Below are 20947 nucleotides of genomic sequence, written 5' to 3'. Positions count from 1 at the left end.
TGCCGTTCCGGGTGCTCCCGGGTGCTCCGCTCCCGCAGCGCTCGGAGCCGATGCGCTCCAGGCCCCCGCCCCCCCCCCCCCCCCCCCCGGGGCCAGCCCCTGAGAGCCGCGGGGGCGGCCCGGTGACGCCCGGTCAGCTGGACGCAGGGCCCCCACCCCCCGGGGGGGGGTCCGGCGGTGGAAGCCCGATGCTCCTGCGCGGCGGGTGCGGGGAGTGCAGGGGGTGCGTTGGGTGCGGCAGGGGGTGCGGGGGGGTGCAGCGGGTGCGGAGGGCGCGGAGGGTACGGGGTGTGCGGGGGGCGCGGAGGATGCGGGGGGTGCGGCGGGGGGTGCGGCGGGTGCCGGGGGTATGGAGGGGGGTGCGGGGGGCGCGGAGGGTGCGGGGATGCGGGGGGTGCGGGGTGCGGAGGGTGCAGGGGTGCGGCGGGGGCTGCGGGGGCTGCGGGGGTTTGCAGGGGGCGCGGCGGGTGCAGAGGGTGCGGCGAGGGGGTGCGGGGGATGCAGGGGGTGCAGGGGGCGCGGCGGGTGCGGGGGTTGCGGCGGGGGGTGCGCCGCGGGAGCAGCGGGGCCGGCGGGGCCGGCGGAGGCGCCGGGGCCTGGGCGGCGGGCGGGCGGGCGGGCGGGCGGGAGCCGGGGGCGGGGAGCCGGGCGCCGGGAGCACCGCCCCGCCAGCGCGCCCCGCCCGTGGGGAGGAGGGGCTGCGGCGCCGAGGACCACTGGGGGCGCCGCGCCGCCGCCGCCGCTGTCGGTGCCGGAGTCCGCGGCTCGGCGCAGGCGGCGCCCGCGCCTCGGCTCCCGGCCGCCTCCCGCCCGCGCCTCGGCTCGCGCCCGCCTCCCGCCCGGGGCCGCCTCCCGCCCGGGGCCGCCGCCGCCGCCGCCCTGCAGGTAGGTGTCCCGGCGCCCGGGGCCCGCGGCATTGTGCGCGTCCGGCGGGCCGAGGGCTCGGAGGGGCGCGGGGGGCGGGGGCTCCGGGCCCGGGAGGCGTCGCCGCGCCCGAGGGGGATCCCCGGCGGCCGGCGCGGGGCGGGCGGGGGCGGCGATGCGGGGCGGGCGCGGCGCGGCTGGGCGGGGAGGGGGCGCCTGGGTCAAGGTCCCCGCGGCCGCCCTCCCTTCCCCCTTCCCCCTTCGCCTCCGCCGGGCGGCCGGGGATCGAGGCCGGGGCCGGGAGGGGCCCTGGTGCAATTGTCGGCGGAGGACCGAGCCCGCGCCCGCCGCCGCCGCCCCGCGACCCCGCGACCCCGCGACCCCGGGAGCCCGCGACCCCGGGAGCCCCGGCAGCGGCGGGGAAGTTGAGCGGCGGGGCCGGTGGTGCGCGTGCTCTGCGGTCCGCCCTCGCGGGGCCCCTGCGCGCCCGCCGCCCGCCGCCCGCCGCCCGCCGCGCGCCCCCCTGCAGCCGCCGCCGCACCCCCCGCCCCGCCGGGCCGCCTCCGGGGGGTCGGGCCGGGACGGCGCTGGCATCGCAGCCCGGACGAGCTGCCCTGCGTCGGCCCGGAGCGGCCCGCAGCTCGCATCGCCGGGGATGGGGCGGGGGGGGGGGGGAGCCGGCAAGAAGTCATGACACCAGCACATTCCCCCTCCCTCTCCAGCCTCCACCTTTGTGGACAGGACACATCTGCACGACACCTTTGGAGCTGTTTTTGAAAGTTCTGGCCAGACACTGATTTGTGGCAGTCCTGTGACATACCTGAACGGTAGCTTAAGCACAGAGACCCAAAGCTGGAGAAAGCATTACATAATGGACATGAAGCAAATGACACGAAACTAAGTGAACCCACTGGGTTGCCACAGTCTTTCTTTCTGCCAGACATGCAGAGTCCCATAGGTTTTTTTTCTTCTCTTTTTCCTCCCCCTTTTCAAAATCACCGAACTAGTTTTAGCGAATTGTATGTTGTATGCACTTGTGATTTTTTTTTCCTAAATAAGAAAATAGTTTCTCTTTGACATCTAATGTCAAATTAAAAAAAAAAAATCGCCTGCTAGCGGATAGTCATATATCACAGAGCTAATTCATGAAGGTAGTCTTTCGCCAAAGGTAAAATTTAAAAATGTCCCACCTTAATACCACTAACTTTGTGTTTTCCTCTTGATTGTGTTTTTTTTTTTTCCTCCCTCCTCCACCCCCGTTTGTTTTCTTGGAAGCATTTCTACAGTTTAAGGTACTGCAAGCTCACAATGTTGATATTCCCATCCAATGCTACAGCATTGCAGATACAAAGCCTAATAATAAATGAAACAGAAGACCTCACAGTAACTCAGTGAGCAGAGTTCCCAAGGTCGAAGGGAAGCTGCAGTGCAACTCTGCTATAATCACCTATAGAGAATATGCATGGTCTTCATTGAGTTATAAGGAAGGCCCTGATTGGTAGAATATTATTCCTATTATTCTTGGACCCCTGGATTTCTTGTGTTTCCTCCTAAGAAAATCATTTTTTTTTTCCTCAGTGTAGAAACAAGGTATTTTCGATTTAAAATCTTTGCTTTTACAAAACCTAAAAATCCTGTTTTTGCTCATATTTTCGGTTTCGTTGTTGGGAACTCAAATTATGGTGGTTTTTCAGCTGTTTCTTGGTATGGCGTGCTGTGATTCTGCTGAACTTTTACAGGATCTCATAAGTTTTCTTGTCCCTAGATTGCTTTACCCCTATGTTAACTCTACTCAGAGAAGAAGGGTAGAGTCCTTCAGAGGTGAAAGGTTTGTGGTTGGAGATCTCTAGTACCACTGCAGACGCAGAATTAGGGTAGTGCATAAGTGGGTAAAAGTTTTAGGTGCCTTTATTTATGAAACCGTTGGTTTGAGGAGAAGATTTCTGTTTCATTAAAATGCCTTGGTTAGGTAGCATTCAGTAATCATACTTACGAGCATCCATCTGTTCCAGACGCTGGTCTAGGTACTGTGGGACATATAAATAAGAATAAAAAGATGTTTCTGCCTTCAAGAGTTTATAGTCTAATTTTGGGGGAGAAGGCATGAGTTCTCAAAGAAGATTTTTTTTTTTTAACTGCAAAGGTTAAGTAATAGAATACTTTTTTTCAAGTTTGTTTTTAATCTCGCAAAGAAAGTCTACTACCCATTGACTTCTGGGAATTTGTTTGCCACCCAACATTACATCACTCTGATTCATCCATGTTGTATATAGCTGTAGTTCACTGGCTTTCATTGCTGTACATGATGTCTATAGCAATATGTTTCCCAGTTCTGCCAATGGCTTTTTTTTCCCCCCACTTGAAAAAAAAAATTTTGCCAAGAGTGCTGCTCTGGTCATTCATGTTTCCTGGGGCATATGTGCAAGTGTTTCTCTTGGGGAAATACCAAGGAACAGAGTGCTTGATTTTTAAGATGTGTGAGCATTCGACTTACTAGGTATTGCCAAATTATTTCCCAGAATTGTACTAATTTACACAAGCCAGGGAAATAAGCAAACACAAATGATCAGGTACAAACAAGCATTTATACAGGGGTGTGTGTTGAAATACATGTTTTTGTTTTTGTTTTTTTAAATCATAAACTTAGGGCAGCCCGGGTGGCTCAGAGGTTTAGCGCCGCCTTCAGTCCAGGGCGTGATCCTGGAGACCCAGGATCGAGTCCCACGTCAGGCTCCCTGCATGGAGCCTGCTTCTCCCTCTGCCTGTGTCTCTGCCGCTCTCTCTCTCTCTCTCTCTCTCTCTCTCTCCCTCTCTCTCCCCTCTCTGTGTTTCTCATGAATAAATAAATAAATAGTTTTAAAAACATCAATCATAAACTTAAAACCTGGGACAGCAGTTGTCTTCTGAGAGGACCAGGGGATGGCATGGGGAAGACATGTGGGTGGGTATGAGTTATTGGTAATGATCTAGTAGCTAGAGTAAGTTCATAGGTGATCATCATATTATAAAAAAAAGTAAGGCAAGGGGGTCATGCATGGATCAGTAATAATTTAAAATTCTAAGGAAAAAGAAAATAAGGACAATATAGAGTCATCACAAGACAGAGCAGTCTCCTGTACCAAAACCCCACAAGATGTCAGTGGAGGGGTGAGGAAGCAGCCCCTGTGTGGACATGTAATGTGTAGAGTCCACAGCTTCCAGGGAGGATGAGCAGGAAGCGGCCTTGCTGAGAAGCGGAACCTCAGCCATCTTGGACAGAGGAAGTGGAAGAAGAGGAAGTGAGTGGAAGTGGAAGAAGCCATGGGACATTTTCCAACAATGAACCATTCCAAGAGTTTATTAAAGAAATCTAGAGAACTGGTGGGGGGCCGGGGGAGAGATTCAGGGTGGGATCCCTGGTTTGGAAGCTGCTGACTGAGATGAGAATTCTCCATTTGGAGGGAACTAAAAGGAAAGAATGGATTTTAAAAGACACTGGGAGAAGAATCTGAGGCTTAATAGGAAGAGGAGGAAGGAGTCAAAGATGTTTCACTTTAATTAAAAGAAATAGAGGAGTCGCGGTGAGGAGCTTTCAGTGTGATTCAGACATGTCAGAGCAGGGCCATAGGTCTTCAAGCTCGTGCTTGAGGACGTGAACATGGAGCTGGTGGGCAGTTAGGACACTCTAAGTGAAGAAGGTGATTTTCTAATGATGCGTCCGGTGCATGTGGAGGGAAGCCTACATGAAATGCATTTGTGTTATTTTTTATTTCCTTGTACAAAGGAGGTAAACCATCAGTGGCTTAAGAGGCGAGGGTGCTTTGACTTGACGGGAAGTAGGGGTCGTGGAATTGAGAGTGTGCCGGCCTCACAGTCAGAAGAGTTCGAATCAAATCTTTCCTAACCGTTTCCTAGTTGTGTGTAATTTGGCTGGGGGGGGGGGGGGGGGACACCGCTCTGAGTCTCAGCCATAGCACATCTAAAATGAGGATATTAATAGCCACTTGATTGGGGACTAGGGCCTTTAGGGCTGATGTTTGGTCTCATACTGTTTCCCATCTAATGTTGCAGAGTAAAGGCACATGCATTTATATTCTCTGACGCATACTCCCTTGGAAAAGATAAACCCTTGACGTTCTCTTCATTATAATATAGAGTTGCTTATGCTCTCTTGTGGGGACAGGATAAGGCTTTTTATTTCCAGGGCTATTCTGGAATAATGTATAGTGTCGTTTTGATTGAATACTGTTTTAGCTGACATTTTAATTTGTATATATTATGATAGGTGTTTTAGCATATTCTCATCATATTCTAAAATTCCTTTTCTGGGACGCCTGGGTGGCTCAGCAGTTGGGCACCTGCCTTTGGCCCAGGGCGTGATCCTGGAGTCTCCGGATCAAGTCCCGCATCGGGCTCCCTGCAGGGAGCCTGCTTCTCCCTCTGCCTATGTCTCTGCCCCTCTCTCTGTCTCTGTGTCTCTCATCAATAAATAAATAAATCCTAAAAAAAAGAATAAAATTCCTTTTCTGATTTTGCTTCTATATCTTCACATCCCCTCTAATGTCATTTTCTCACTGATTTCGCACCGGCTGATAGAATGATTAGGGCCTGTATAGTCGTCTCCAAGACCATCTATCTAATCCTCAGTTCCCTTTCCTTGGCATAGTGATTTGGAGAACATCTTGACATCTTGCTGGTACTTCCAACAGCAGTTGAATGGAAATGTGGCAATATCTTAAAGAAAAAAAAAGAAAAAGAGGAAAAACAGACCTCCCGAAGGAAAAAGTTTGTTGTTTACCATTATAGTCACAAGTTATCAGAAGGTTCCTAAGAGAGTAGAGGACTCTCTCCATAAGCCTGTGTTGTTCAGGGATGGTTAGTCACATCCCTCGCTTCAGCTACACATTCCTTACATCCCCTTAATAGATATAAATATTTAATGATTTGAAATCCAGAGTGGACTCAGTAGCTTGGTCAAAACAATGAGCTAAAATTAATTTTAGGGATAACTGACACGATGTACATCTCACAGTAGAATTGGTAGCCTGCCCTTCTGGCGTGGTTCTGAGTTTCCATGAACCGTGCCAGCAGTTCCGCACCCATCTATTCCATTACCAAGCCCCACTGATCATTTTTACAGAGAGATGCTCAGAGTCTGTGGGCTTCGTGTGAAGGTGACGTGGGCCGGAGAATGCCTTTCTTCTTCATTCAGCCCATCTTTATTGAGCACCTACTATGTGCCAGATACCGCATATTAAGTGCCGGATCATAAACCTGTCTGGCCTCGGGTCTACCCAAAACAGAATCTACCGAAAACAAATCACTATTGAATATGTATGCATGTGTGTGGGGTGGATCTGGCTTTGGTTTTAGGATTTGCATGAAGTATCTATTTTTTCTTTTGTTCCTTAAACTTTTTCCAGATTTATGTTTAGAAAAGCTCCTTGAATTGAGAGTGTTATGGGGAAAAAAATGTGGTCCCTGCAAGAACAGTTACTTTAAATGCACTTCTGTTTTTTTGGCTTTTTAAAGCAGAAGGCTTTAAACTCATGGTAAGTCCTTTTGTCATGAAGACACTTAAATGCTGTCAAACAAGAAAGACAGAGGTCAGGGAAGGGAGAGCTGGGTGGGTGAAGTCAGACTTGTGAGCATGGAATGTGTCTTAGTACTGAATTGATTTTTAAAGGGAAAAATGGAAAATAGACAAAAATAAGTTACTAAAAGATCCAACTGTATTAAGGGACTTGACTATTGAATCATGATGGTCTCAAGAGGAGGCTCCTGGTGGGTTACATGAACCCTGCCCTTTGAGTTTGGGTTCACTTACTTTGTGTAGTAGTATCGTTTTTCAAATCAGTTCTTTTGTTTTGGAAATTTATTTATCTTTTTTTTGGTAATCTCTACCCCCGTGTGCTGCTTGAACTCAGGATCCTGAGTTCAAGGTGCCCCTTAGGGTAGTTTTTTTTCACAAGAGACACAGAGAGAGAGGCAGAGACATAGGCCAAAGGAGAAGTAGGCTCCCTGTAGGGGAGGCCTGATGCAGGACTCGATCCCAGGACCCCAGGATCATGACCTAAGCCAAAGGCAGATGCTCAACCGCTGAGCCACCCAGGTGCCCCAGTGTAGTTTTTATATTAAAATAAATCAATATAAATGTTGAATATCTTTAAATTGTAAGGATTACAGTAATTTTAGGAAGTAGAAAGTTTCAGTGACTTTGCTACTGGGTTAGCAGTTTACTTGAAAGTAAAACCTACTCCGTGTGAGAGAATTCTAGCCAGCCAGGCCAGTGTCTCAAAACCTGTAGTAAGCTGTCAAACAGCAGAGCTCAAAAGGAGGCCAAACCAAGTAGCTTACTCTCCAGTACTATCTGAGGGATAACTGAGTGAGAGAGAGGGTTACACGTGTGACCTAACCCATAAACCTCAAAGAAGTTTAAATAAATATGTAAACAAGTTTAAGTACAAGTGAGTTCAAGTAAGTAACATTCAAAATAGACGTTGGCAGATAGGTGGTCATTTGACTGTTTTTCCAGTGTTGACACTGAGTACAAAGAATTCATAATTAATACACCAAAAATTATCTTCTCCTTTAGAGATGATGGGTTGTGTTTTTCTCAGCTCAAGAAAACCTATAGTCAATTTTAAAAATAGATGGAAAAAATACTCAGGCAGTAAAAATACTCATCTTTGCTTAATGGCTGGTACTTGGATGACCTTTATGTTAGATTCATAAGATGTTAGACCTGAAAGAGGTTTTAAAAATCTTCTAATCCGGGGACGCCTGGGTGGCTCAGTAGGTTAAGCATCTGCCTTCTGCTCAGGTCATGACCCTGGCGTCCTGGGATCAAGCCCAGCATCCAGCTCCCTGCTCAACGGGGAGTCTGCTTCTACCTCTGCCTCCTCGCTCCCCAACCTCTGTGTCTCCTGAATAAATAAATAAAATCTTAAAAAAAAAAAATCTTCTATTCCATCCTCTCCCATTTTCCAGCTGTGTAACCTGAGGCCTGGAGACTTGCCCAATGAGGTGCAAGCCCCCATGAACAAGTATAGCTAGAAGATAATGGGCCAGATAATTTACTTCTATTAGGAATAACAGGAAATAGTGTTCTTCCCTAAATTATGGGTAAGTGAATGAAAGAGTGAACCACTAGCAAGCTCTGCAGTGGAATTTTAACCTTCTTTTGTATCATTCTCCCTCTTGAGTGGCCAGTGTAGAAAGTGAAATCATATATATACATTTTTTTATTTTCTTGGGTTTTCAGAGAAATTGCTTTGTTCTGAAGGTATGATAAGAGGAATGAATACTACAAATATCACTATTTAAAATTTTTTGCTATTTGCTATTTTGCTCCCCATAGCATTGTCTTTTAACTCCATAGGCAGAAAAGGATAGAAAAAAATTAAATTATCCCTTGCTAGATACTTTTCTATCCCTTTTCCTTTGACATTCTCCTTCCATATGCTAATATAAGAGGAAAATCAAAGCATACAGGGAATTGAGTCAGGAATAGAACATTAACTTCTACTTTTTTATCTTGCATCATATTGAGGCAATTCTCACCATAGCTCTTGAGACAGACCTATCCACCTTTTGAAAAGAGTGTGGAAGTAGAAGGGAGAACAACAGCAGTGTATATTTTTAGAATCTTTCTTTAAAAAGTCAAACCTAAAATAAACCTGGCCTCAATTTTTAGCAATAGCTTTATTTCACATTTCCTATACCAAGTGCCTAAGTTTTATTCTCATTTGAGGAAGTTACTCTGGTATTTTAAATATATAATATGATGTTGCTATAAGTAGGAGACTATGATCAATTACTAAAGTTTAAAGAATAGGGATCCCTGGGTGGCGCAGCGGTTTGGCGCCTGCCTTTGGCCCAGGGCGCGATCCTGGAGACCCGGGATCAAATCCCACATCGGGCTCCCGGTGCATGGAGCCTGCTTCTCCCTCTGCCTGTGTCTCTGCCTCTCTCTCTCTCTCTCTCTGTGTGTGACTATCATAAATAAATAAAAATTTATAAAAAAAATAAAGTTTAAAGAATAAAAGTATCTAAGAGAACATCAGAATTTAAAAAAATTGTTCCATGTCATTTCTAGAGATAAAGTCTGATTTTTGTTTTAAATTAAGATAACATTTTTGCTTTCTGTTTATCTGTTGCAGCTAGACAATCTTTTGCATATTCTCACCCCATCAGGCAACAATCTGAGCAGTTTTTGTTGTATAATTTTCCTAGAATAGAAAAAGTAGCACAGTTTGAATGGCATGTTGATTATGAAAAGACATTAATGAAATTCTTTTTGATCTCAATAAACTTCAAATCGAAGCAAGAACTATAAAAAGAGTATGATCTCCAAGGTAGGCCAAGCAAATGTAGGGTTCATGTGAAACTCCATGAATAAAAGCAAAGGAGGAGTGAGCAAAATCTGCAAGGGCTCAGGGTAATGGAAGAGGAAGGTTAGGGAAGGAAGTAGATGGATATTCTATCCCAGCTTGTCTTCCAGTCTCACTTCTTTTTTTTTTTTTTTTTTAAAGATTTTATTTATTTATTCACGAGAGACAGAGAGAGAGAGGCAGAGACACAGGCAGAGGGAGAAACAGGCTCCTCGCAGGGAGCCTGATGTGGGACTCGATCCCAGGACCCTGGGATCACACCCTGAACTGAAGGCAGATGCTCAGCCCCTGAGCCACCCAGGCGTCCCTTCCAGTCTCATCCAATCCCGTCTGATGGAGATCAGATACTAGGGAAGCTATCTGTCTCTACACTTAAAAAAAAAAAAAAAAGAAAGAGAAAAAGAAAAAGGCTTTTTAATATTTTGAAGACAAAATGAGTGAGATAAAAGGTTGATAAATTAAACTCTGTCTAAGGAAAAATATTATCTGTACGGGCAGAAGAGAAGCATTACCACATGGGAAAGAAACTATAACGGGTCACAAAGAAGGTTTAACTCCTTACTATATCCAAAGAGCTCCTATAGATCAAAAAGAAAAATGACTGTTAATCTCATAGGAAAGGGGACAAGGGTATGAACAAGCAGTTCATGGAAAAGGAATTACAGACGGCACAGACAAATATGAAGTTATGCTCAACTCATAAGAGAAATGCAATTTTAAACTAACCCAGTAAGTTAAAAAAGATTTTGATGTTTGTTAGTCCCTTATGGTGGCAAGGCTTTGGGGTAATTGACAGGTTAATGCGTTATCGTTAGAGATGCAAAATGGTACAGCATCTGCGGATAGCAAAGTTAAAAGTTCACCTACCTCCTCACCGCTGGAAATCTAAGAAATTTTTCTGTAGACCTACCTGTACATCACAAAAGGAACTTGCGCAAAGATGTCCATTGGCAGCATCGTCTGTCACGGCAAAAGACTTAGGGAAAGCTAATACCTGTCGGTCGGTATGGGATTGGTTAAATAATTAGGAGTGGAAATAAAACTAGGTAGCTACAAATAACAAACTTTTATTAATTACTGAAGTTAAAAAGAGTGAGATCATTCCATATTTGCTGATACGAAATGCTCTCTAAGATATAATACGGGACAGACCAAGGTACAGAGTGATCTGTGGCCATAGGTGTTCAATATGAGTTTATAAATCTGTGTTTATGCATGTTAGTGTAAAGACTCTCCCTGGAAGATGACACAAGAAACTGGTAATAGTGATTGACTCTGAGGAGGAAAACCAGATGGTTGGGATGGGACTGGGAAGGACACTTAGGACACTTATTTAGCATACCCCCTTACTACCGTCTGAATTTTTAAACCTGTGAACATATTGTCTATTCAAACCAAGATCATTTTAAAATTTCTTTAAGAGGCACAGACTTTCAGTTATAAAATATTTAAGTCAGGGGGATGAAATGTACAGCATGGGGAATATGGTTACCAATATTGTAACAACTTTGTATGGCGAGAGGTTGTTAACTAATGAGTGGGGATCATTTCATAATGTATAAAAATATCAGATCACTATGATGTGAACCTGACATGAATAAGATATTATTTGTCAGTTATATTTCAATTAAAAAAAATTCTTGACCATCACTTTTTCCGATGAAGACTGTTGAGTAGTTGTAACCAACTGGTTGTAACAACTGGTTGTTGTAATCAGTAGCATCCCTTTGCCACTTTGGGGCTCATTCCGATCTGATGTAAGGAGACAGGCTAAAGTCCAAAGAAGAGGGAAACCACTTTCGGTTACCCTTTGGGACAGAGTAGCTGGCCCCTGCCCTTTGCACACCCAGGTCTCCCTATCCCATCACTTCCTTCAGCCCCCTGTTACCTCATCATTCCTGCAACCCCACAGCAGTCACTATCCCCTATAACTCAGGGCCTCCTTCTCCTTATGTATTTAAGGCTTTCTTTGGCTGCCCCTTGTGGATTTTGTCCTCAGCAGAGCAGAAGCTCCTTTTTTAGGGCCAGTTTACACTGGTTCATAGCATTGGAAGTGAATGGTCATTCTGACATTCTTTAATCCTGTCATCTTTCTCAGGATCATTAATTTATTTGACAAAATCCATTTTTTTAAAGATTTTATTTATTTATCCATGAGAGACAGAGAGAGAGGCAGAGACACAGAGGGAGAAGCAGGCTCCATGCAGGGAGCCCGATGCGGGATTCGATCCCAGGACCCCAAGATCACGCCCCGAGCCAAAGGCAGACAGAGGCTCAACCACTGAGCCACCCAGGCGTCCCACAAAATCTATTTCTTGAGCACCTATTATGTGCCAGGCTCTGCTTTGCCGTCAGAAAAGGCCACAGACTCAAAAAGTCCTCATGAAATTGACATTCTAATAAAGGAAGACAGTCAATAAAAGTCAATAAAAGGTAAAAGACAGTTAATTGCTATTTTAGATACTATTAAGAATTGGAAGGACAATAAAAGTGATTGATGGAGCTGAGCGCAGTTGGTAGTGGTGGGTGTATGTTCCCTAGCACTGTTAGAGCAGAGTACTAGGGACTGGGTGACTTAAACAATAGAAATTTGTTGTCTTGGTCCTGGAGACTAGAAGTCCAAAGTCAGGGTGGGTCCCCCCTTGCCTCTTCTACCTTCTGTAGCCCCCCAGCATCCCTTGGCTTGCAGTAGCATAACTCAGTCTTGCTTACCTTCTTCCCATGGCCTTCTTCCCTGTGTCTCTGTGTTCTTGTGTCTCCTCTTTGTAAAAGGACACCGGTGATGATGGATTAAGAGCTGACCCTCTTCTAGCATGACCTCATCTTAACTACACTGCAACGATCTTATCTATGAATAAGGTCATATTCTGAGATTTTGGGGGGTTTAGGAACTCAGCATACCTTTTGAGGGGTTGTGGGTCAATCTATGACAATGGGCATGTCTGCGTGAACTGACTGGGCAAAAGGCCTTGCTAGGTGAAGATATTTGAACTGAACCTCAAGGATAGGAAAGAGCAGGTCGTGAAAAGATGTGGGTGCAGATCCTTTCCTGCCAGAGAGAACAGCAAGCACGAAGACCGGGGGGATGATCCCGTTGGAGTTCAAGGCTTTACATTCTTAAAAAGGACAAAAAGAATGTCTGCTTTGGGCAGGTTACTCTTATGGTTAAAGTCAATAGGATTTTACTTTTGAACACTCTTGAATGTTTCTACTTTTGGGGAGGCAAAGACCGAAATGGTTTTTCCTTAAGAACTAACTGCTGAGAGGACACCTGGGCGGCGCAGTTGTTTTAAGTGTCCGACTCTTGATTTCGGCTCAGGTCATGATCTCAGGATTGTGAGATCCACATCCAGTGCGGAGCCTGCTTGGAATTCTCTCACTCCTTCGCCCTCCCCCCTACCCTCCCCCTCCCCCCCCAAAATTAATGACTGAGAAATCAGGCATACAAGCAGTGGGCTTACCACGTTTTAAGAATTTTGTTGTTTAGAAGCTTGCTTTGCACTATAATAGTAGAATTATTCTCCATCACTGGTTTTGGGTTTATTAACCTAAAAACTTTAAGTGTAACAACATTTGAGAATTAAGCAGATTTTGTAATAGAGATTATTTTCCAGAGATAAATTAATTATGGCTAAATATAACCTTTAAAAACCTAATATCATATGTTAAATTGTCATTTTACAAGATTATAACATTATTGTAGTTGTCCTCTCTGATACTTAATGCTAAGTACCATTAGCAATAGTGATTTGTATTACATATTCATGAAAATTCTTAGTTTTCTTGAATTTAAAAATTGATTCAGGGTACAGAAAAATCTCTATGGAAATAGAAATTTCCTAGGATAGTTGAGAAGATTCCATGTTAGACTGCTAACATCTTTTAGCATTTAGAAATTAAGATGAGGTAATTTAAAATATTGCAAAACTGGCACTATGATATTGGCACTAGTCTATTATGTATGCATATTTTAGCCAGGACTTTGATGTGGTTAATACAGATATACTTGTTTATATTGTAGAAAAAAATATTACTTATAAATAACAAGCTTCTGTAAAAAGTTCTGAATGAGTTAAAAAGTGCTTATGTAAAATTAGATTTTTATACAGATGGCTGTTTAGGTGATGCTTAGGGTTATAAGCGTAGGTGAGGGCCACAGCTGCCTGGGTTCAAATCCTGGCTTGGCTTTGTCCAGCTCCATGACTCTGAATAAGTAAGTTAGTTCTACTTTGCTTTGGTTTCCCAAAATGGGAAATATAAAAATGGTGCCTAACACAGAGAATTGTTAGGAGGGTAGAGTGAGTTAATGCATATACGTTTCTAAGAACAGGTCACGTAGTAAGTGCTATGTAAGTGCTATCTGTTATTATTTTTACCATGTTAATTGAAAATTAACTGTATTATTTTTCAGTTAGAAACTTACTTTGTAAAATGTAAATACAGTCATAATGTCTTTAATGTCTTGCTATAATCAAAAACTAATTTGAGAGAGCTAAGAAAATTGTCAACAGTATTTGTAAGGCTCTGTTTTAATGTTACTTAATCTGTCAAAAGTATTTTATGTGCTGACCTGCTTAGTTACTGATAGCAGTGACTATGGTCAAGAGATTTTGTTAGGTCTTCAGGAAGAAAGATGATTAAGCTGTCAATCCTGCTCTCAAGAACCTGCTCATCCAATAGGGGAGATGGGATATAATTTAGTATAATACCAAGTGTGATGAGGTAAGTGTGACACCAAGAATGTGATTTAGTGCTGTGAGTACCTGTGGAGGCTGTGAAGTATCCGAGGAAGTTTTGTGGTTAAGAGGGGCATGGATAAAAATCTAGAAACTGATGACATTTTTAGGGGGTGGGAAGACTAGAAGGACAAATCAGGGGTAGAGGAGGAACCGATAGATCGGTAGGCGAAAGATTGAGAATCATGTCCCTGAGTCAAGAGGAAAGAATTTTTGGGAAGAAAGATGGGCTATCACAAATGTCAAGGACAATGAGATTTTAGAAAGACCATGAAAAGCATTCCGTCCTCATCCTCCTTGGGCCAGAGAAATTTGATTGGGGAGTCATCAACTTTTCTTGACAAAATGCATATATAGAATTTCTGGGATATGACATAGAACTGAAAGAATCACAGGTCAGATCAAATATCATTTATTCATTCATATTGATGTGATTCAAATACAGTAAAATTTCTAGTTGTGTGTGCTTTTTTATACTCTGAAGGGCGCTTTTAAAACTAGCTACCATTTGTTTAGCATTTTTTTGTCTGCCAAGCATTCTCTGAAACATTTGAGATGATTATCCTCTTGGTTAAAGCCTTGCAAATGCTCTTGTAGTTGATACTGTTACTTTTGTTTTGTGGATAAGGAAGCCGCGGGCCAAGGCGGAGGTGACCAGCTCACAAGCTACCTTGTAGTAAGTGACCGAGGTGGATTCAAACCCGGCCTGTCTGGCCCTGAGGCCTGGGCTCCTACCCAGTTTTAGATAATAATTGTTGTGTAACTTCAAGGTATTTTAGAGGCGGAATTAGATCCAACTTTTACTGATGACCAGCCGCCCTGGCCTTGTTGGCTGTTTGTTTGTTCATTCATTCATTCATTCATTCGAGACACGGAGAGAGGCCCAGACACAGGCAGAGGGAGAAGCAGAATCCTCGTGGGGAGCCCCATGTGGGATTGGGTCCCAGGACCCCAGGATCATGCCCTGAACCAAAGGCACATGCTCAACCCCTGAGCCACCCAGGCACCCCGGCTTTCCTTTTCAGTAAGCCTGGGTTATTCCTACTTCAAGGTCTTGGCACTTGTTCTTTCTCTTTCTATAGGACACCTTTCCCCTCTGGGCTCCTCCTCACCTTTCATGTCAGCTCGAATATCAGAGAGGCCCCCCAGGACTCCCAAGTGATGTGAAATGTGGCCGCCACCCCCTGTGCATCCCAGTCCCAGAACACCTTCCTTATGGGTTTACTTGTTGTTTCTCGGCTCCTAACTTTCATTGTCCAGCTTAGTTCCTGCTGTATTCCCAGAACCTAGTTCATGATGGGCCCTTCATATTTGTGGGGTGAATGAATGCAGGATGTCTCAAAGAGAGAGGATTTTAAGTCATTGGTGAGATCCTGCAGGTTTGTGGAGATGCTAGAAGTGTCGGTTCATGTCAGTAGTTGTTCCTTTTCTGTTTAACATGTCTTTTTTCCAATAACTTTGAATTGAAAACTAGGTGACATTTTAAAAGAAAGTACGAAAACTTTTTGTTGTATTTAAAGTGATACACGTTCATTGTAGAAAATTTTGCGAACACAGAAAAGCACATTTTAAAATCACCTTTAACATTGTTTCCGGAAGCTGAATTTTAGCATTTGGATATGTTTTTCCAGTTCTTTACCAATCGCTTTCTTTTTCTCAGCAGTGAATCATGATTATTTCTTGTGTCATCGAATATTCTTCTAAACTTAATTTTAAAAATAGACTTAATTTTTTTAGAGTAGTTTTGGGTTCATGGCAAAATTGAGCAGAAAGCATAGGGATTTCCCATATAGCTCCTTCCCTCAGACAAGCCTAGTCTCCACTGTCAACACCCTGTACCAGAATGGCACGTGTTAAAATGGATGAATCACCTTTGACACATCATCATCACCCAAAGTCCATAGTTTACGGTGGGGTTCACTCGGTGTTGTACATTCTGTGGATTTGGACAAATATATAGGGCCGTGTGTTTGCCATTAGAGTCTCATACAGAACAGTTTTACTGCCCTAAAAATCGTCTGTGTTTCACCTATTCATCCTCCCTGCCCCCAATATCATCCTCTAGCAACCACTGATCCTTTCACTGTTTCTGTAGCTAAACTCAATTTTTAGTAGGTGCAGAATGTTCCATTTTATGGGCATAGCCATGTTTTACTTAATCCTAGTTGGACAGCGAGGTAGTTTTTCTGCATTATAAATCACCTGATGAGTGGTGGCCTTGTATACAGATTTTTGTTTACAACTCTGATAATTCCCTAAAATGGCCATATTGAGGATTAGAGGATATGAACACTTTCAGGCCTTTCTTAGGTATCCTCTGACAGCCTAATCCTTCAGACGTTTTTTAAAGCCACTTTTTCCCTCTGAACCAAGAATGTATGAAAGGGCTTTAGTAGGAAGAATTATCCTATTAGCTGTGAAAATAGAGACACAATAATAATAGTGGAGGTAGGTACAGCTCACTGTGTGCCAGCCATTGTTTTAAGTGCTTTTCTTGATTTAACTCCTTCGACCCTCATGATAATGCTGTTGCTTAGTACTATTATTAGCTCCATTTTAGAGATGAGAAAACGGATACATGAAGAGGTTAAGTACCTTGCCCAAATGGTTTTCTTCACTGTAAATTTTTTTCTTTTCTTTTTTTTTTTTTTTTAATTTATTTATTCATGATAGTCACACGGAGAGAGAGAGAGAGAGGCAGAGACACAGGCAGAGGGAGAAGCAGGCCCCAAGCACCGGGAGCCCGACGTGGGATTCGATCCCGAGTCTCCAGGATCACGCCCTGGGCCAAAGGTAGGCGCCAAACCGCTGCGCCACCCAGGGGTTTTCTTCACTGTAATGTCAGCCCTAAACCTCAGGTTATTGTGTCACACACTCTGTGCTTTTCTGGTCCATAGTACAAACTCACCAGATGTGACCAGTAGTATTCAGGGTAGAAGTAGTAGGTAGCATCAAAGACGTATGAGAACTAAAATGATCTTAGAGAATTTTATTGGCTCTTCCTGCTTTTTCATTTAATGGGTAATTACTCAACTAGAATTTTCCCTGAAATTCTTTCCTTCAAATTTCAACCTTACGTAACTCACTTGGCATTTACTACAACATTCATGTTAAGGAACTACTACTTAATGACAGTTTATAATTTTTTTAAAAAATTTTCTTAGAAGAAACTGAATGTCAACATGTGTCCACTGGATGCTTTGAATTCTTAAGTCTGGCTTTGCTATTTTCAGTATAGAAATGTTCTCTCTCTCTCTCTCTTTTTTAAAGATTTATTTATTTATTTATTTATTTATTTATTTATTTATTTATTTATTTATTTATTTATGATAGAGAGAGAGACAGGCAGAGACACAGGCAGAGGGAGAAGCAGGCTCCATGCCGGGAGCCCGATTCGGGACTCGATCCCGGGACTCCAAGATCGCGCGCCCTGGGCCAAAGGCAGGTGTCAAACCTCTGAGCCACCCAGGGATCCCCCCCCCCTCTTTTTTTAAGTAGAAATGTTCTCCAACAAATAGTAAATTATGACCCATATTTTTTTTTTTGACCAAAAATGTTAATCCCAATTGGTTGTTAAAACAAACATAGACAAAAACCCAGTTTCCTTAAAGCAAGTGAGAGGTTCCTTGTGACAGCGGGGAAAGGCAGCATTTTAATTTTTGGCTTTACTCTGGAAATTCTGCCTTAAGCAAATAAAAAGAAATATTCTTTTCCCTCCTTTCCGCTGTTCTTCCCCAAACCTCAACCACTACCCTTTGCACACATTTAGTATTTCTGTTGATTTGCTCCCAAGGATGGATGCTTGCATTTTGCTGCTAAGTGCTTTTCTGGGCCTTTTTAGAAAAAGACAGCCTGGTTTATTGCCTAGGTTTGGGGCTCTGTCCTGTGGTTTCCTGGCTCACTGAGATATTGAGTCTTCAATCTTTAGCTGCCTTTGAGTGAATGCTCCGATGTCATGGGGAGCCTCTGGGACTGATAACCATTTAAGGGTTGTTTTTTATTTTCACATGTTAAATCCCCAAAACTAATGCTATTAGAGGGCTTTTCATAGAAATAGAAAGCTCTGTCTATTCATCTTTTAACTCCCACATCACATAGCCTTGTACATAGTGGGCATTCAGTAAGTGATGTTGAATATATAATTTCTGTTAATTGATTCATATACAATTACACTGTACATTTTTATTTGCTATTAGAAATGCTAATTACGGGTTTATTTAGTTTGTATTTACACTCTACTCTGTGGGAGTATTGAAGAAAAAGCTTGTACAGTTTTTCCTTTAAACTTTATTTTTATTTTTTAAGATATTTTATTTATTTATTCATGAGAGACACAGAGACACAGGCAGAGGGAGAAGCAGGCTCCCTGCGGGGACCCTGATGTGGGACTCGATCCCAGGACCCAGGATCATGCCCCAAGCCGAAGGCAGACGCTCAGCCACTGAGCTACCCAGGGATCCCTTCCTTTAAACTTTAAAGGAAAACACCTGTTTGATAAATCAGGGCTGAACTTCTGTTTTCAAATGTCCATTATAGGATATCTAACTGACAACTATTTGCTTCTCTATGTAAGAGATATATTAAAAAAGCCACTTTGAGTAAAATGCCTATTCTTCATAAGAAGGCCACATAATGTGAAATGACCAGGTTTAGAGATAACATTTTTCAAAGCCAACAATAAAATAAATAAAAGTTAACATGCGTTTCTTTACGTTTTTAAATATTTATTTATTTATTATTTATTTATTTATTTATTGCGTTTCTTTACGTTGAAGATGCCAGAGCCTTCTAAATTGCTTCTTTTTGGTTTAAAACAGTCCATTTGACATTTCTTTGGAAAGCAGTCACTTATTAGTTAAATGCACATAAGGTTCTGTTTCTTGAGATACTTTAAAAAACTATCCACAAACTTCTTTCCTTTTTCCTCCTCTGGTATGATGAAATTAGTAATCTCTTTTTGATGGTGGTGTTAGAACGTTGACTTTGACAAGTTAATTCACATCTGTCCCCAAGTTTTACTTTAAAAATGCAACTTGGAGGATAGTATTACATCTAAAAGTACTTTGTGCCAGGATGTGTTACTGGTGTTTTTGAGGGAGGGGGAGTTACTTGATAATTTTATGCAGTTTATCATGCTCCCTTAGGATTGTCTTTTTAAAATGGAAGGATTTCCTTCAGGAATTCTGGAAAGCTTTTAGGGGAACATTCCTAAAATTGTATGCTGTACATATATTATTATTTTATTGAGAATTAAAATCCATCTCTCTGATTTGAAGATAGTTAAGAATCATGGTTAGTCCTGTGCCTAAAGAAAATATTGGTAGGCAGTGTTGAGAGTCGGTGGGTGGTAGACAGCAGATTTCCATAAAATCAGAATTGACAACTCGAGAGGGGAAAAATGGCCACGCTTCAAAATCACAGTTTTGGGAGGATTAGTTTGAGAATATTTTGTGACAAACAGATGCCCAAAGTGTCTGTCATTATTTTCTCTTGTTTCAATACCTGAGACTTAACTAGCACATTCATCTTTCCAGCATTATCTGAATCACAGAAAGGACCTTAGAAATCTTCTGGTCTACCTCTTTCACTTTGTAGGTGAACCTGAGGTTCTGAGAGGTTCGGGGAGGTGTCCAAGCCAGGGCCAGTCTTATACTTAACATCACTCGTCTGGCTACTCATCCATCCAGACCTGGTACAGGGTACACGTTCGGGTTGGTTTGCAAATATGAATACAGATGTGGAGAAAGTGCTGATGGGACCAGTGGTATTGTTCCTCATCCTGAGAAATCTGTCCACTGGTTAGGGTTCATGGCTGTTCTTACAGTGCCTTTTCTGATATGATGCTAACTCTAAAATCAAGTCACGTTGTAGGCAGAAGTAGATCCTGTTTTGTTCTGTTTAGGGTGCTCTAATAAAGTACCAAACACTAGATAGCTCACAATGACAGACATTTGTTTCTTATAGTTCTGGAGCCTGGACGTCTGAGATCAGGGTGCCCGCATGATTAGGTCTCGTGAGGGCATCTTTCAGGCAGTAGATATCTCCTGTCCTTACATGGAAGAAACAGTTGTGGTTTTCCTCATGTTTCTTATGCTTGGAGTTCATTGAGCTTCTTGGATCTGTGGGTTTTCAGCTTTCAAGAAAGTCTGAAAAATTTATACCATTATTTCTTCAAAATTTTTTTTCTTTTTTTTTTTTAAGATTTTATTTCTTTATTCATGAGACACACACACACACACACACACAGAAAGAGAGGCAGAGACACAAGGTAGAGGGAGAAGCAGGTTCCATGCAGGGAGCCTGATGTGGACTCACACCCTGGGCTGAAGGCGGCACTAAACTGCTGAGCCACCCGGGCTGCCCCCCAAATTTTTTCTACCCCTTCTTCATTCTCCTTTCCTTTGGGAGTCTATATTTACCTGTATATTAGACTGCTTGTAGATGTCTTACAGCTCACTGATGCTCTTTTCATTTTTAAATATTCCCTTTTCTCTGTGTTTCACTTTGGATAGTTACTATTGCTATGTCTTCAAGTTTAGTGATCTTTTCGTTGGAAATGTCTAAAATAATCCGGTCCAGTGTATCTTTCATCTTACACCTTGAAGTTTTGATCTCTAGAAGTGATATTTGGGTCATTTGAAATATCTTCCATGTCTCTATTTAATTTTTTGAACATATAGAATACAGTGATAGCTGTTTTAATGTCCTTGCCTGTTAATTCTAATATTTGTATCAACTCTGGGTTGAGATTGATTGACTTATGTTCTTATTTCCTGCATCTTTTTGTGCCTGGTAATATTTGATTGGATGCCAAATATTGTGAATTTTTTCTTGTTTGTGTTTGATATTTTTGAATTCCTATAAATATTCTTCACCTTTGTTCTATAATGCAGTTAACTTACTTGGAAGTAGCTTGACTCTTTTAGGTCTTGTTTTAAGATTGGTTAGGTAGGACTAGAACAGTGCTTAATTTAG

General features: G+C 43.2%; 1 protein-coding gene across 1 annotated transcript in view; it reads left to right on the top strand.

Annotated features, from left to right (window-relative positions):
• Positions 1-792: 792 nt before the first annotated feature.
• The window catches only part of OSBPL6 (oxysterol binding protein like 6), a 213185-nt gene continuing 193030 nt past the window's right edge, over positions 793-20947 (top strand). Inside the window, exon 1 of the mRNA XM_077883584.1 lies at positions 793-885. The gene's annotated coding sequence lies outside the window, so the exon portion shown is untranslated. The remainder of the gene's footprint in view (positions 886-20947) is intronic.

This window comes from Canis aureus, chromosome 34 (assembly GCF_053574225.1).
Source record: "Canis aureus isolate CA01 chromosome 34, VMU_Caureus_v.1.0, whole genome shotgun sequence".
NCBI classification, from domain to species: domain Eukaryota; kingdom Metazoa; phylum Chordata; class Mammalia; order Carnivora; family Canidae; genus Canis; species Canis aureus.
The sequence above is the reverse complement of the archived record's forward strand: the minus strand, read 5'-3'. Positions and strand labels throughout refer to the sequence as shown.